Source organism: Microcebus murinus, chromosome 15 (assembly GCF_040939455.1).
Source record: "Microcebus murinus isolate Inina chromosome 15, M.murinus_Inina_mat1.0, whole genome shotgun sequence".
NCBI classification, from domain to species: Eukaryota; Metazoa; Chordata; class Mammalia; order Primates; family Cheirogaleidae; genus Microcebus; species Microcebus murinus.
The window spans coordinates 60,549,799-60,565,644 of record NC_134118.1 but is presented as its reverse complement, the minus strand read 5'-3'; the positions used below and the strand labels follow the sequence as shown (position 1 = coordinate 60,565,644).

Here is a 15,846-nt window from a genome sequence, read left to right as displayed (position 1 = left end):
TAATACCAAAGATTCTACAGGGACTGAGGGATAGTTTCCCCTTCACCTTCTGAAGGTTCACTGAAAATCACTGACAAGAGGCAGATTACTAGGAGAAAGGCATACAAATTTATTTGATCATAGTTTTGTATGACTTGGGAACCTTCAGAATAAAGACCCAAAGACACAGGGGAAATTCTCCATTTTTATGCTTAGTTTCAACAAAGTACAGACAGCTGCGTGGAATGTGATTGGATAAAAAGGGTAAGATCTAGTGCTAATAGATTGAGCAGGGAAAACCAGTGAGGTCTGTCTGCCTAGATTCTTTCTGGTCTCTCTGAGCAGCACCCTTCCTTGTGGGTGTGGGGCAGGGCCTCTCTGGAATGGAATCTTACGCCCTACAATCAAACAATGTAGGTCAGGTAATTTCTTTATGGCCAATTTTACACAGAAAGGTGGAAGGAAAGTTAAAAGTACTATTTTTAGGTTTTATGGCTGGCTCTGGGGAAAAGGAGTTCTGGTTTCTATGGCTAGCCTGGTGGAAGGATGGGGCTGAGAGAGAGGAGGACAGGAGAAGATCAGAGGAAAACTTTTGCTTCTGAGACTGCTTCAGAGGCCTTTGTGTTGGGGTATTGTTTTCTTAGTACCAAAAATATCCATAAAAGTAGCTTTCTTATTCCACTTTTAATTGTCAATATAAAAAAGACTACTTGATTAGTGTTACTGGTTTCAATATTTGGATCCTACTAGTTTAAATTTCCACAGAGGTTTTAATTTTGTATAACATGTCATAGTTTTAAATAGTATCGAACGTTTCAAAATACAATTTAATTTCTAATCTAACAAAACTAGCTTAACACGTGATTTTATTGTTGCATGTTTTGTGATTGGATTTGAACAAATACAGATTCTCCTTAAGCAGCACCTGAGGCTTTTTGCACAGAGACACTAAAGGAGTTCAGAAGGGCTGAGGTAGCTGGGGCAGGGCCTTCCTTCCTGTCTCTTGGGCATCTTATGCCACTCTTGGCCAGGAAGGGGCCTCCTCGAGCTTGGCGTGGAGATTTGGTGGCCGGTCTGCAGTTCTCTCTAGTGGTCCTCAAGAGAGGAGGGACAGTGAACCCTTCGTTCTGCTTGGGTGAAACTTCAGGAGGTGGCAAGGAAGCAAACCCCATTTTCCCCACACCTGTCTTCATCACAGTCATAAACTGAGAAGATTTAAGTGTTTCTTTTTTTTTTTTTTCTGAAGACTGAGGTAAACATATCAAAAGTGTATAATTCTAATTCTAGATGGGAAATGTAACTGTGTCTCACGGATCCATTCCCTTGAAACATCCGCAGAGTGGGGAAAGAGTAGAAACTCACAGTCTGGGCTTCTAGAGAGTGTTCCACCTCGATATTCCTTTGCTCCTGCCCTTGTTCGGTGTCTCCCCAGTCACCTGTCATCTGTGCTCAGCCCATTCTCACATCCCCACCATCTTCACGCTCAGGTGTTCCCAGAAGAAGGAAGTCCCGGTGCCTGGGCATTGGGGGCTATTTACTGTCTGTCCAACCACAGCCATCTCAGCTTCATCTGGATGCAAACGAAGGTCTCCTACTGCCCCCACAGTGGGCTACATGGACTCTGGACCATGAGTGCGTTGTTGTTGTTTTTTTCCTGATTTCTGTTTTATTTCTTTATCTGTGAGGACTGATATTGGTTTCTTCTCAAGTTACTTCAGAGCAAAGATATTTGACAATAGCAAATGTTGAATCTATTTTTCTTTAAGACAAAACAGTCTAATTTCATGGAAGGAGAGTCCATTCCCCTTGTGAACAAAAGACTTGGTCCTACTCTAGAGAAAACATAATCTGATGTAATTGATGGAAGAATGGAACTCTGCAATATTGTGATATAATAAGAACTATAAATCTGGTCTCTGTCCCTGGTTCCTGGCTCATAGCTTCTAAAGCATTTGGGATTTCTAGAGTGATAGGAGTGTCTTTGGTATGCTAATGAGTTGACTGGTGGCTGGGGGGCCCTTAAGTAGTTTCGAGATGGAGGCTGCTCACCAGCAAGGTCAGGGGCTGATGAGTGGGTTGAGACTTGCATGCTCACCCCACAACCTCCATGAAGGGGAGAAGGGCTGAAGGCTGGGCCACTCACCAATGGCTAATGATGTAATCAACCATTTCTACCTAATGAATTCTTTATGAAAACCCAGTGTTCAGGGAGCTTTAGGATTACTGAGCACGTGGAAGTTCCTGGAAGGTGGCTTCCTGGAAGGGCGTGGAAACTCCGTGCCCCTTCCCATACACCTCACCCCATCCATCTCTCCCATCAGGCTGTTCATCTGTGTCCTTTGTAATATCCTTTGTAATAAATAGTTAAACACAAGTAAAGTGTTTCCCTGAGTTCTGTGAGCCATTCTAAGAAATGAATCAAACCCGAAGAGGAGGTTGTGGGAACCCAATATATAGGTACAGCCTGGGGCTGAGCATTGGCATCTGAAGTGGAGGAGCAGTCTTGTGGGGCTGAGCCCCCAACCTGCGGGATCTGACACTATTTTTAGGTAGTGCCAGGACTGAGTTAAATCATAGGACACTCAGCTGATGTCTGCTGGAGAACTGAGTGGTTGTTGGTAGGGAAAAACTCACACATACATTTTGGTGACCAGAGGCGAAGTATTCAGTGTTGAGTATAAGAGTAGGAAAAATGGCTCAGTTTTCTCTTAGAACTCTACAGAGGCTCAAGTCTATCTAACTTCCTGGGGTAATTACATTAACTATAAATAGCTTTGATCCATCTGGGGAAAAGTGGCACTATCCCCAAATAAACTATTTCAACTAGAAAGTTGGTGATTGTGCGTCTGTGCGTGTGTATCGGTGGGGGTGGGGAGGGGTTGAGAGGAGTCTCAGCTCGTCCTCAGCCCCACTAGCAATGAGGCCTTTGGGGAAAAGTATGAGAAGGAGACATTTGCAGGCCATTATGGATATTTTTCCAGGCAGATTTTTTTTGTACCTGTTTGCAAGGTAAATCAGCTTGGGCAGCTAAGCAGAATTTCTGTAAACATGTGGCTACCAATTTGCTCCTTATGTAGTGTGTGTGCTACCAAGATAAAAACTCATCACACAGTATGGCTAGACCACAGAAGAGATACATTTTATTTTGTTTTTTTGAGAATAAATGGCTTTGTCAACACAGCCAAAGCAATTGATCTTTTTATTCACACCGTATTTCTGGTCACTATTTTGAGGATTGACTACAATCGTGGGGCTCTCTTGGGTGGAGTAAAAGTTTACAACAGCCCTAATTTTCCCTGGGTTACAAAGGAGCCAGCAAAAAATGGTCTCTAGGAGAAACTCAACACCCCTGACCCCTAGATAAAAAAAAAAAAAAAAAAAAAAAGGAGAGAGAGAGAGAAAGAAAATCACCCACAAGCAGATAAACAGAATACAGGGAGAGAAATTAGTGTATAGATGTGAGACTATGTTTTTTCTAAATGTGCTAATTTGTAGCTTTTTAAATTATTTGTATCATTACATTCTCCACCCTACATTCCCTTCTTTATATTACTATGTAACAGTCTTTGTAATCTCCATTTGCCAAAACCCCTCACTCATCCAACACTCCCCTAAGGTTCGTTTCTTCAGATAAAATATTCTTAAAGAGTCAAAGGGAATAAAAATTCCAGCCATTCCAATTTTCTTCTCCATTCGACTTTGTCTTTCAGAGAACTATGATGTGGGATAGCAAACAAAATGAATGGGCATAGATTAGAAAGGCAGTTACCCTTCTCATCTCTGGCAGGATTTCCTTTTGACACACATTCTCTGGCTGTTTCAGCAGGTGTCATGCCTGGGAACTGGGGCCCAGACATTGAACTGTTTAGAGGAGAAGTAATTCAATATACTGACCCAACAAACTGCTCACACCCCCCATTATAGAATGCACAGAGTGACTTTTAAACTAAAAAAAGAGAGTCTTCCTGTTCGGTGATGGTTTCCTAAAATGAAGTGGCACCATATTTTCTTGGATTCAACTTAAAAAGATCATTCCCTCATATATATGTCCACTGAGACAGTAGACAAATTATTAGAGATCAACAGTTTTTTAGTTTATCCATCAAGATGCATGTGCTACCTGTTCCCTTGTTTTGTTATGTCTGAGCAAAGTCTCAAATATGTAAAGAAAAATTTGAGTGAATAATATCTCATAATGTGTCTGTGAATTTAGAAATTTTCACATTATTTAGCTGGTAGTGTCTATATAATTCTATCCAGCTTGGGGAGACTCAATATTTCTCAGAAGGGTGTAATGAAGCTAAAAATTTAAGGCAGTGATTCAAACTTTTGCACCTGGGATGCCTTATTGAGGCTTAATTTTCTAATACCTCTAGTCTGTTAAAATAGCATATATATTTAAATTACGTTTGTGTTAAAATTAAATTTGCTTTGGGAATTTTAGGATATCTTAAAATCACTTTCAGTGTTCAGCATAAGCAATGGGGTTCAAACTTATTTTTCTCCCTATTATTTAAAAACGGTAATTTAAATTCATCTCATTATCTCTTAATTATAGGAGATAATTTATGTATAAAAATGTTTAATACATTATTATTCATAGTGTTAAGAAACTAGAAACAATGTCAATGTATAATTACAGGAATATGAGTATGGGAGAACCAGTGTTTTTTTCTTTTATTATTTTTTAATAAGAAAAGAGATATGAATCATGTAAAGTCAATGATATTGTTTTGGTGATCATTCTTTCCTATAACCTTTTTTAAATTTAATTTTTGATAAAATATTTGCACAAATGAAAACTTTTAGACAAGTGCAATAATATATACATAGGTTTGCTTTCGTGTACCTTTATTTATCTTTATAAGCAGTTTTACATTTTTTTTATAACTTCTTCATTTTCTCTCTCTTCTTACATTCTCCCATCTGGCACTAAAATTTCCATGAAACAGTATTACCCACTTAGTGTGATTCTTTTATATCTTTCTCCAATTAAATACTGTTATATCTAAAATAAAAGCACACACATTTCCTGTTGCTGTTTGCTTTTTAGAGGAGATTATAAACCTTATACTGACTCTGTTTTTTCACTTCTGTCACTCAACAATGCATTATGGAAGATCTTCTTCGTCAGCTAATATAGCTCTAACTCATTCTTTTTTGTGGCTGTATAATATTTCACGGTGGGTATACACCACAACTATTTTCCCACTGAAGGGCATTTACATTGTTTCTAGTTTTTTAACATTACAAATAATGCTGCATTAAGCATTTTTATACGAAAATTCTTAAAACTTGGAAATTTATTTCTATGTTATAGTTCCCCAGGAGTGAAGATGTTAAAGATATATATGCTTTAACTTTTAATAGACATCACCTAATTACATTCCAAAATAGCTAGTACAATGCACATTTCTTAGAAAAGAGAATGCCTCTTCAGTCCTCACTAGCAGTAGATGATATTTTTCTACTTAATGTGGGCTAATCGAATGAGTGGGGTTAATACACTTGAGTATCCTTTCAAAACTTCACTACAAATTAGAATTTTCTACTTCGTCAATTCTCATTTATATCATTCTCATTTTCCAGTAGAATTCTGGCTTGTTGTTATAATTTGTGAGATTACTCTCTATTTTAATATAAAATATTTTGAGAAAAATATTTTACACTAGTATCTTCTATATAACAGCATATAGAATTAATACACTCAGCAAAAGTATTCCCGTAGGCAACAAAATTTTCATTGTTCATCTGAAAATCCTACATTGTTTTGGAAACAGAATGTCATCAGGGAGCAATTGGAAAACCTCATTAATAGTACGTTATGAGTAATGTGAATGACCATGTGGAAATCATGATTTAAGATATTATTCTAGAGATTGATTGAGATTGTCCAAAATGAGACCCTAGAACTGGAGTAAGGGATAAGATATTTCTAAATGGTTTGTCTTATATTCATAACTATAATAAAGATTACATTTTTTTTTTCTCAAATTGTAAATCTGGAACATTTTTCATGATGTGATTTAACAAGAAAACCTAGATTTTTTTTTTTTCCTCCAATAAGCTATAGCTTGTTGCATGATTGAATTCTTGGAGATAAAAAACTGTGCCCTTGTACACTGAGGAGGAACATCAGATCAGTTGCAGCTGACAATTACTGCCAAACATCAGTGAAGAGGCCATATACTGTTGGGAGAATTTTACTCTTTACACATTGTCCACGGTGTACTTGTAAAGCCACTGACTTATATAAAGATAGTTATTGAAAATATTTTATAGTAGAGATGTGGGAAAACCATACAAGTCAGAAATCATTTTTTATTCCAGGCAACAAATTGTGCTTCAATAGTCCTCCTTAAAGCTAGTTTATTTAAGGAGATTAAAGTTCAGTGGTATGAGGCTGACATAAAGATATCTGAATAATTCCATGACATCTATACATTTCTGAAGAAATACACTCTCTAAGAAAAAGTAACAGTTTAGCCCAATTTTCCAATTTATGATCCCCCATTCATGGCTGGGTAAGGTAGTAAACATTTATGGAAAGAGATAGTACTAGAATCCATTTGGGGGAAAGAAAAAGAAAGTCACTTCACCTGTGAAGACAGTGTGACTTTTTCTGGTATCTCTCTACAATTTCAGTGCTCCGAGAATCATGCAACTCTTTCTGCTTTCAACAAATAAATATATATGTTTCTACAGAAATGTGTGTCTTATTTAATATTAAGACAGTGTATAGAGCCTAGTAGGTTCTCAACAAATATTTATTGATTGAATAAATGAACAGACTCTCCCATCATTTTATTACATGAGTTAAAAAACACAAGCCAAATTCATTTCTTAGGTATTAGACATCATACACTAAATTATGTACAGAAGAGGCTGCAGGGATAAGAGCTCTATTCAGGCATTATAACCTCACTGAGATCATTTGAGAAGTCACTTCTACATTCTAGCCCAGGATTGGTATTTTGGACTCCCATACTTCATAGGCCCCGTCTTGGATTTTTTTCTTATCTAATAAATTATAGATATCAGCTATATTTAGAGAGTGCTCTTCATGTATTTGTATTTCCCTTATATGCCAATTTTTACAGTTAGATATCCCAGATTTCCACATTCTTATAAAGTTGCATAATTTTCCTAATTTTTAAATATTTACTCAACTAATATTTTTGGTTTCATGTTGTATCTTAGATACTGAGGATGCAGAAATATTTACTAAGATGAAATGAGTTTTATTTACATTATTAATCTGTTCTTAAATCACCACTTGGTGTATTGCATATTTTTCTATTTTTATATTGAAACACTTTAAAAAGTTTTTCATAGGGATTTTCATTAAAAGTATCATAAATCTCAGCAAATCTTTGTAAGCCCCTTGTAAAAGCAATGGCACAATTTGCTATTTATGTAAAGTCAATCAAGAGCAGAGTAATACTAAATAAATAAAATGAAATAAATTTTATCAATTTTGTGATGGTAATGTTCCCCAAATCACCCATATTTGATAATGCGGTATTCAAAATCTGCCATGGAATGTGGTTTTAGGGAATAGTTAGCCTTCTTTTTCTAGGATTAATTGTTTTATCTTAGCTATTTTTGGAAAGAAGCTAGAGAAGTCTGTAAAAAAAGATCATATCTATTGATTATAATTCCTACATCTTATATTTCCCATAGGAATCTTATAATCTAGTTATAAAACCTTAATCTCTGTTATTCACCTGGTCCTTGAGGACTCAAAAGCAGTCAATTTCAAACAATTTACAGCCAGGTCTTATTGCACTTGATTTGACAACTTTTAGCTCAGCATGTTTCCCAGAGGCATTAGAAACTGACTAAAGAAACCCCCAAGGAGCCAAGACAGAAGGTTATTTGAATTCATCCACTTAAATTCCCATTTCTTAAGATTTTTACTGAGCCCAATTCATAAAATGAACTTTGTGATTGAGGTGAACAAAATTAAATCAGATTGGTTATCCTTGGAACTCTGCTCACTTGCAGAAAGGCAAGACAAGAGTTCTATGTGGTAATTGCCATACCTCTTGGTAAAATATGTACTGCATTTGCTTCTGTTAATTTATTTTTATATAGATTTAAACTCTAAGAGTTTAATAGTGTGGGGGCCAAGACCCTTGACCCCTTGCAGGTTTGTGGAAAATCAGGGACAGGAGGAGGATTGAGTAATAGGAGGAAAAGCATACGAACTTATTTAACATGTATGCATAGGAGGCTTCAGCATGAAGACCTAAAGATGTGGGGGGAATTGTTCATTTTATGTTTAGATTCAACAAAGTATGGGCAGCCATGTAGAAATGTGATTGGACAAAAGGGCATGTCTAATGCTAATAGACTGGGTGAGGAAACCCAGCAAGGCCTGTCTGTCTAGATTCTTCTTGGCCCCTCTGAGCAGCATCCTTCCTTCTGGGTGTGGGACAGGCCCTCCCTGGAATAGGGGTCTTATGACCTGCAGTCAGACAAGGTAGATCAGAGAACTTCTTTATGGCTAGTTTTTACACAGAATGGTGGAAGGAAAGTTAGAGTAATATTTTTAGGTTTTATGTCTGGCTTTGGGGAAAAGGGGTTCTGGTTTCCATGACCCATCTTAGGGAAGAGGGATTCTAGTTTCTATGGCTAGCCTTGGGGAAGAATGGAACTGCGAGGCAGGAGGACAGAAGGTCAGAGAGAAATGTTTGCTTCTGAGGCTTTCTTTTTGGGGTGTGCTTATCTGAGCCCCAACAATATGATTTCTAAGATGCTATAAAATCGAAGTCTTTATGTTTAACAAATTTCCTCTCTAGGATTTTTGAAAAACGCACAGCATGACCTATTTTCAGACTAAGCACTTTGAGGACTGAATTCTGATCTTTTTCTTTTACCAGCCAAATTCCTTACTAAGAGGCCAGTAAGTCACATCCTACAAACTGTAAAATCTCATTTAAAAACAACCTGTTTTTTATAAACAACCTGTTTTATAAACAACAGTCATAAAAACCTGCTTACTGAGATTTTATCATTTGTAGGTGTAACTCACCAGGACCTCTTAGAAAGGAATTTTCTGGGCAAAGAAAAAGATCAGGGTTCAGTCCTCAGTTTGATCTTCATTTTTAAATAGTACTTTAGTTTGTTGAATCACATCGAAAATTAGTCCAAATGGTGTAGTAGTTTGCAAGACCCCAAGGACACATTCGCATGCTGACAAAAATGTATTAGTTTAAAAAGAATTTTTCATATGAAAAATTTAACTTTACTTACCTAAAGCTATGAACTTGAACATATGGAGAAAATACTAGACCTTCCATAGTAGAATAAATCTGTAAATAAAAGTAAAACATTACAAGGTTTAAGATAGGCACATAATTTTCAAACATATTAGAAATTCTATATTGTTTAAACAATGTGTCTATGTCTATATCTTATCATCTATACCTATCCAATTTATACATAGGGTTTTTTAGCTAATAACTTATCTGTGTCACTAATTCCTCACTTCTAAAATGGTAATAATATCTGCTCATACTTTTGTATGTATTAATCAAAAACCCAAACTTTGTAAAATATTTTAAGGATTTATTCTGAGCCAATATGAGTGACCATGGCCCAGTGAAAACACAAATTCAAGAAGCCTTGAGTCAGTGGTCCCAAGGCGGTCAGATTACAGTTTGACGTTATATATTTTAGGGAGGCAGGAGTTACAGGCAAAGACATAAATCAGCATGTGGAAGGAATACATGGGTTTGGCTCCAAAAAGTGGGATAGCTTGATGCATGGAGCTCACAGGTTGTAGGTGGATTCACAGATTCTTTAATTTGCAATTGGTAAAAGGAGTAAGTCTCTACCTAGAACTTGGAGCCAGTGTTGAAGTTAAGAATGTTGAAGTTAAGATAAGGACTGGCTCAAATGACCTGTTTAGCAAGATTGATGGCCTGTAAGCATGACTTAACTCTTGGTTGGCATTGCCTTAGGTCTTGTTTATAATTTGGTATCTTATTGCCACAAAGAGTCTGTTTTCTCTATTTTAACTTTAATGCTTGTCAGTTGTTGTGTCTAAACTCCACAAAGGAGAGGGACTAATGAAGCATGTTCTACCCGCCTTCCTGGCACGGCCAGAAACTCAATTTTTAAAGGTTTTTCTAGGGTCCTGTTATCCAGGAGTGGGGGGGTCCATTCAGTTTGTTGGGGGACTTAGGATTTTGATTTTAGTTTATATGTGAGAATTAATTCAGCAATGCATGTGAAACATTTGGAATAGTGCCTGGCATTTTGTAAGTGCTTAATAAAGATTTACTGTTTATCAGAATTATTGTTTATTGGATGGTCAAAGGGTTCTCAAATCAATAGTGAGGATAGAGTTTCTCAAATGCACGCTATGATTCATTCCATGCCAACATTTCAGCCTTCCTGAATCTGCTTTACATTGGGGAAAGAAATAGCTGTGTTCCTTCAATGGGGGATTTTCTTCATCACATTCAGTGACTTTCAGTTGTAAGGGAACAGCCTGGGCTATCACGCAGGAAAAGTGCATGCTGGCCTGAGGATCTGGCATGCCTTGTTGCATTTTCTCAAATGCACCTAATGAAGGAGAATATGATAATGTGAAAGACATTTCACGCCTTGTAAACATCTGAAAGTAGATTTTACAGGGAAGTCTGCATGTTAAATCAAAGATAGTCATTTGAATCAGTAACCACTCAGTGAACCACTCTATGCAGAAAAAAATCATTTGGGGAAAAGGCTCTGCTATGCCTAATGTAGAGCACTGATGTGAGAATGCAGTATTCCACTTTATAATATGCTTTTAAAAAGGTGTTAACATCATATTAGGAGAGGCTCTGTGTGGATAGCAATTGGATACCATAAACAAGTAGATATGCCATAGTATGAAAGTAATTTGTGAACTACAAAATAAGAGATGCATTTATTTCTTTTTTGAAACTCATTTTTCAAAAAAAAAAAAAAGATTTAGCTTTATTGAGATGCAGTTTACATTCCATAAAATTGACCTATGTACAATTCAGCATGTTTTAAAAGGTATACAGTTCAATAGGTTTTAGTATATTCAAAGAGTTGTGCACTTATCACCATAATCTGGTTTTAATAAAACATTTTTGTCACCCCAGAAAGAAATCTAATACCCATTATCAGTCACTTTGCAAACCCCATCTCCTCCGCTGTCCTTCTCTTTCAACCCTCAAATTAGACAAACTCTTAATCTGCTTTGTGTCTCTGTGGATTTGTGTATCTTGGACATTTTAAATAAATAGAATCACATGATATGTGTTCTTTTGTGACTAGCTTCTTCTGTGTGGTATAACATTTTTGAGGTTCATCTATGTTATAGCATGTATGGGTACTTCCTTATTTTTATTGTCAAGATATTCCATTATTTATTCCATATTTTATTTATCTATTTATTTAATATCTATTTACATAAATAGATATCTATTTATATAAATGATATATTTATCTATTTATTATCTATATCTATCTATTTATATAAATGATAGACATTTGACTTATTTCCACTTTTTGTCTATTATAAATAATTTTGCTATGAACAACTCTTTATGGGAACACGTTTTCATTTCTCCCAGGTGTGTATCCCAATTAAATACTTGAATCCTATGGTGACTTTATGTTTAATTGTTTGAGGAACTGCCAAACTATGTTCCAAAGTGACTATACCATTTTACTTTACTTACCATCAGCAGTGCATGAGGTTCCAATTTCTCCACATCCTTGCCAATGCTTGTTTTTCTTTATCATTTTAATGATAACTATTCTAATAGATATGAAGTGGCATCTTAGTGTGAGTTTGATTGGCATTCACCTAAGAACTAATGATGCTGGGAATATTTTCAGTATTTATTGGTAATTCATATATCATCTTTAAAGGAATGTCTATTCAGAAAATACTTTGTCCCTTTTTAATTGGGTTATGATCTTTCACTGTTGAATTGTAAGAGTTCTTAATACTTGATACAGTTTTTAAAATCAAATATATGATTGGCAAATATTTTCTCCCATTTTGTAGTTTGTTTATTACTTCATTGATGGTTTTCTACGAGGCACAAAAGCTTTTATTTTATCCATTATTTTTATTATTTGTTTTGCTTTAATGTCATAAAAAAATCCTAATCTGAGGCCACAAAGATATATGCCTATGTTTTCCTTCTTTTAAGAGTTTTATAGTTTTAACTCTTTGATATAATTTGACTCAATTTTTATATGTGGTGTTAGGTAAGGTCTAACTTGACTCTTTTGTAGGTGGCTGTCCAGTTGTCTCCATACCATAATACTTATTGGAAAGATTTTTCTTTCCCCAATAATTATCTTGGCATTTTTTTTCAAATATCAATTGACCATAAATGTATAAGTTTATTTCTGGATTTTTAAATCTCTCCCCTTGAACTATACTCTATGTCTGTCCTTTCTGCTAGTACCACACTGTCTTGATTATTACAGCTGTGTAGTTAATTTTGAAATTAGGTAGTGTGAGTCTGTCAACTTTGTTTTTCTTCAAGATTATTTTGGATATTTTGGGCCTCTTCCATTTCCACATGAATTTTGAGATCATCTTGTCAACTTATGCACAAAGAAAAGCTAGGATTTTGATAGAGATTGCATTGTATCAGTAAATCTATTGGGGAATATTGCCATCTTACCAATATTGAGTCTTCTGATCCATGAACACTAGTTGGTCTTTCCATTTATTTAGGTTATCTTTCATTTTTTTCCACTTAAAATTTTTTTTCTGTGTAAAAGTCTTACAATTCTGTTGTTATATTTTTCCTCATTGTTTTGTTCCTAATGTAAATGTAATTCTTTTCTTAATCTCATTTTCAAATTACTCATTACTTATACAAAATTCCACAAATTGATTTTTTATTGATCTCACATACTGTAACTTTGGTGAACTTAGGAGCTTATGAGTTCCAATAATTGTTAGGTGGGTTTCTAATTGTTTTATGGGTTCCATAGGACTTTCTATAGACAAGGTTATGTCACCTGAGAAAATAAATAGTCTTATTTTTTCCTTTATAATTGTATGTCTTATTTTTTTTCTTTTTCTTTCCTAATTGCTCTGGCTAGAAATCCAGTACGATGCTGAATAAAGGTAGTACGGTCATATGTCTTTGTCTTCTTCTTGCTACTTGGAGGGAAACATTCAGACTTTCACCATTAAGAATGAGTTTAGCTGGAAATTTTCATAATATCTTCTATAAGCTTGATAAAGTTGCCTTCTATTCTTAGTTTATTGAAGGCCTGAGCCATGAAACAGTGTTAGATTTTGCCGTAGACATTTTCTGCATCTTTTGAGATGATCATGTAAGTTTTATCTCTTATTCTACTATTATGGCGCATTACATTGGTTGATATTTAGAGCTTAACCAATGTTACATTACTGTGATAAATTTCAAATAGTTCAAAATAATAGATAGTGAAGGTGATTGCTCTGGTCAAGTATAATGTCCCATTTTCTCCTAGGAGACATGGGCTTTCACTTTCCATTTTGATGACCATTTGGATTTATAAATATGAGGAGGCAATAATGAAGTGAAAAATTTATTTCAAAAGTTTGACATTCTAGGCCAGGTTTAAATCACCTTTGATGCTAATGCCAGTGGCTTCCTTAAGCTGTCTGTGGTGAATCAGAATATAGGCAATAAAGCAAGAATTATAATCACCATTGGCAAAGGCTGTCTGTGCAAGGAATACATTGAGCAGGTAGTCGAGGTTGAGAAGGACAGCCACTGATGATGAGAAGCTCAGAGACTGAAATGCTTTCCAGGATCTTACTTGAATCTTACACATTCAGTATGAACCCCATGGAAGAAGATGAGAAACCTCAAGGAAAGATCAATGGTGATAAAAAGTGAAAGATGTTTGGCAAGTGCATTAAATTATCAACTGACTGGACAAAATTCAGACTTAAGGAAGGATGGATTTGGATATCAGAAGAATGACCTGGTAAAAGTCTGCAAACTCTTCATTACCAAGTAGTTTCAAATTCAGGGAATATGCCTAGGAGGATGTCTACCAACTTCCCTGGGGACAGAGCTCTTTCAGAGGGTCCTTCTCTGGACCTACCATTGATGATGGCTAATCTGCCACTTAGTCAATATATTTTGAAGAACCAAATTTTGGCAAATTCATTCATGGTAGTTGAATCATATGTAATATATTTATCATGCATTAAAGTTATTGGACATTCTCAATACTTGACTGTGTATACAGAAAACGTTAACACCACTGTATTTTATCAGTGTTGATGCAAATAAACAAATTTAATTGTAGAAAATGCAGAAAATTTAATTTGTACTTTAAATAAGCATTATATATATATATATATATATATATATATATATATATAATGCTTACATAGTATGGTAGTAGTGCTTGGAATGAGAAAATCAGGGAAAGCAAGGGTGAATTTATCCCTGGTTTTCTTATAACAGAGGTTTCTAGGAAACTTGGAAGAATAGATGCTTCTTAATGGCCCTCCTGCAGCATAATTTAATTTTTAAGAACATAAATTACTGAGATTAAGTTTTTAGAGTTAAATCAAGCTATATATCTGTCTAAAAACTATTATGATGAGTGGGTATAAAGTTTATTCTTTTATATATTAATAAATGAAGGAAAGTATACTATTTATTTAATATCAGTCTAAAAACAATCAAGATATATGATGTAAACTTTATACTTTGAAAGTACTAGGTAATATAAAAACAAATACAATTTATTTATAATTATTTATGGCCATGTCAGGTACTTTGCTGTATGTACACCATCCAATTTAGTCTTTACAACAGCCTTAAGAGTTGACTACAAGTATTGTTTCTATTTTGTAGATGAATACACTGAGATCCAGACAGAATAAGATGCCTGATGAAAGTTGCACAGCTAAGAGGAGTTAGTGCTACGATATAAAATCAGGCAATTTCATGCTGGAGTTTATGTTCTTTTTTTGTTTTTGTTTTTGTTTTATTGCTTTCTTTTTCTCCTTTGGGGGGAGGAGTTTCTGGTGAAAAACCAGAAAACCTGCTAGACAAATTCTAAAAGAGCTGTAGCACTTGGAGTTCATGTTCTTTACCGATTTTCTCCAATGCCTCTTTTTTATGCCATAATATATCAGAAAAAAGTTGTCTGTATCCATCTGTTATTTAATAACAGTTGTTACCTGATGAGCACTCCATTTACTTAACATTTATTGTTTTCCATTCCTCAGATATTAAAATTGCTTACAAATCTTTAGATGATTCACCCACAATAACACTTCTGGCTATAATATAATTGAACTGTCAAACCATCGTAATTTCCCCCAAGGCCCTGAAAATAAAATATTATATCTTACACTAATATTCTTAAAAAAGTCAAATTCAATGTCAACTCCATATGTTCACTAATATGATAGAGCTTTAATTTTTGAAGACAGACTCGAGGGACAGACAAGATTGAAACTGCATTGTTTCTTCTCTTTTTTTGGCATGGCACAGAATCACAGCCTCAGTAAAGACACCACCTTGATTAACATGTTTGGAAATGCTGAACAAGAAGATCTGAGTCCCCTGCAGGGGTCACCGGCCACCCCAGGGGCTGCCTTTGGGAAGAGATGTGTGATTGAGGGTCTGGACAACCTGTGTTCATTAAAGAACTGCCCCCCTCAGCTACTGATCAATGTTGTTGTCAATGCTTTCAAACATTTACCAGGAAAATGATGCATTGGAATGGTAATGTAATGCCTGCAGTGAGAATTGTATCATTTATCTCACATTAAGATTAAGAAGCTAAATTAAAAATCTGCCAAGAAAATGTGACTTTCATGCCTGATACCTTACTTTCAGTTTTCTTTCCTTCCTA

The 15,846-nt window shown here is 35.3% G+C and overlaps 1 non-coding gene across 1 annotated transcript; it reads right to left on the bottom strand.

Moving 5' to 3' along the window:
* Positions 1-14,997: 14,997 nt before the first annotated feature.
* Positions 14,998-15,061, bottom strand: LOC142876789 (U7 small nuclear RNA). Its single transcript, XR_012923607.1, has one exon. It is a non-coding gene; the product is annotated as a U7 small nuclear RNA (small nuclear RNA).
* Positions 15,062-15,846: the final 785 nt, after the last annotated feature.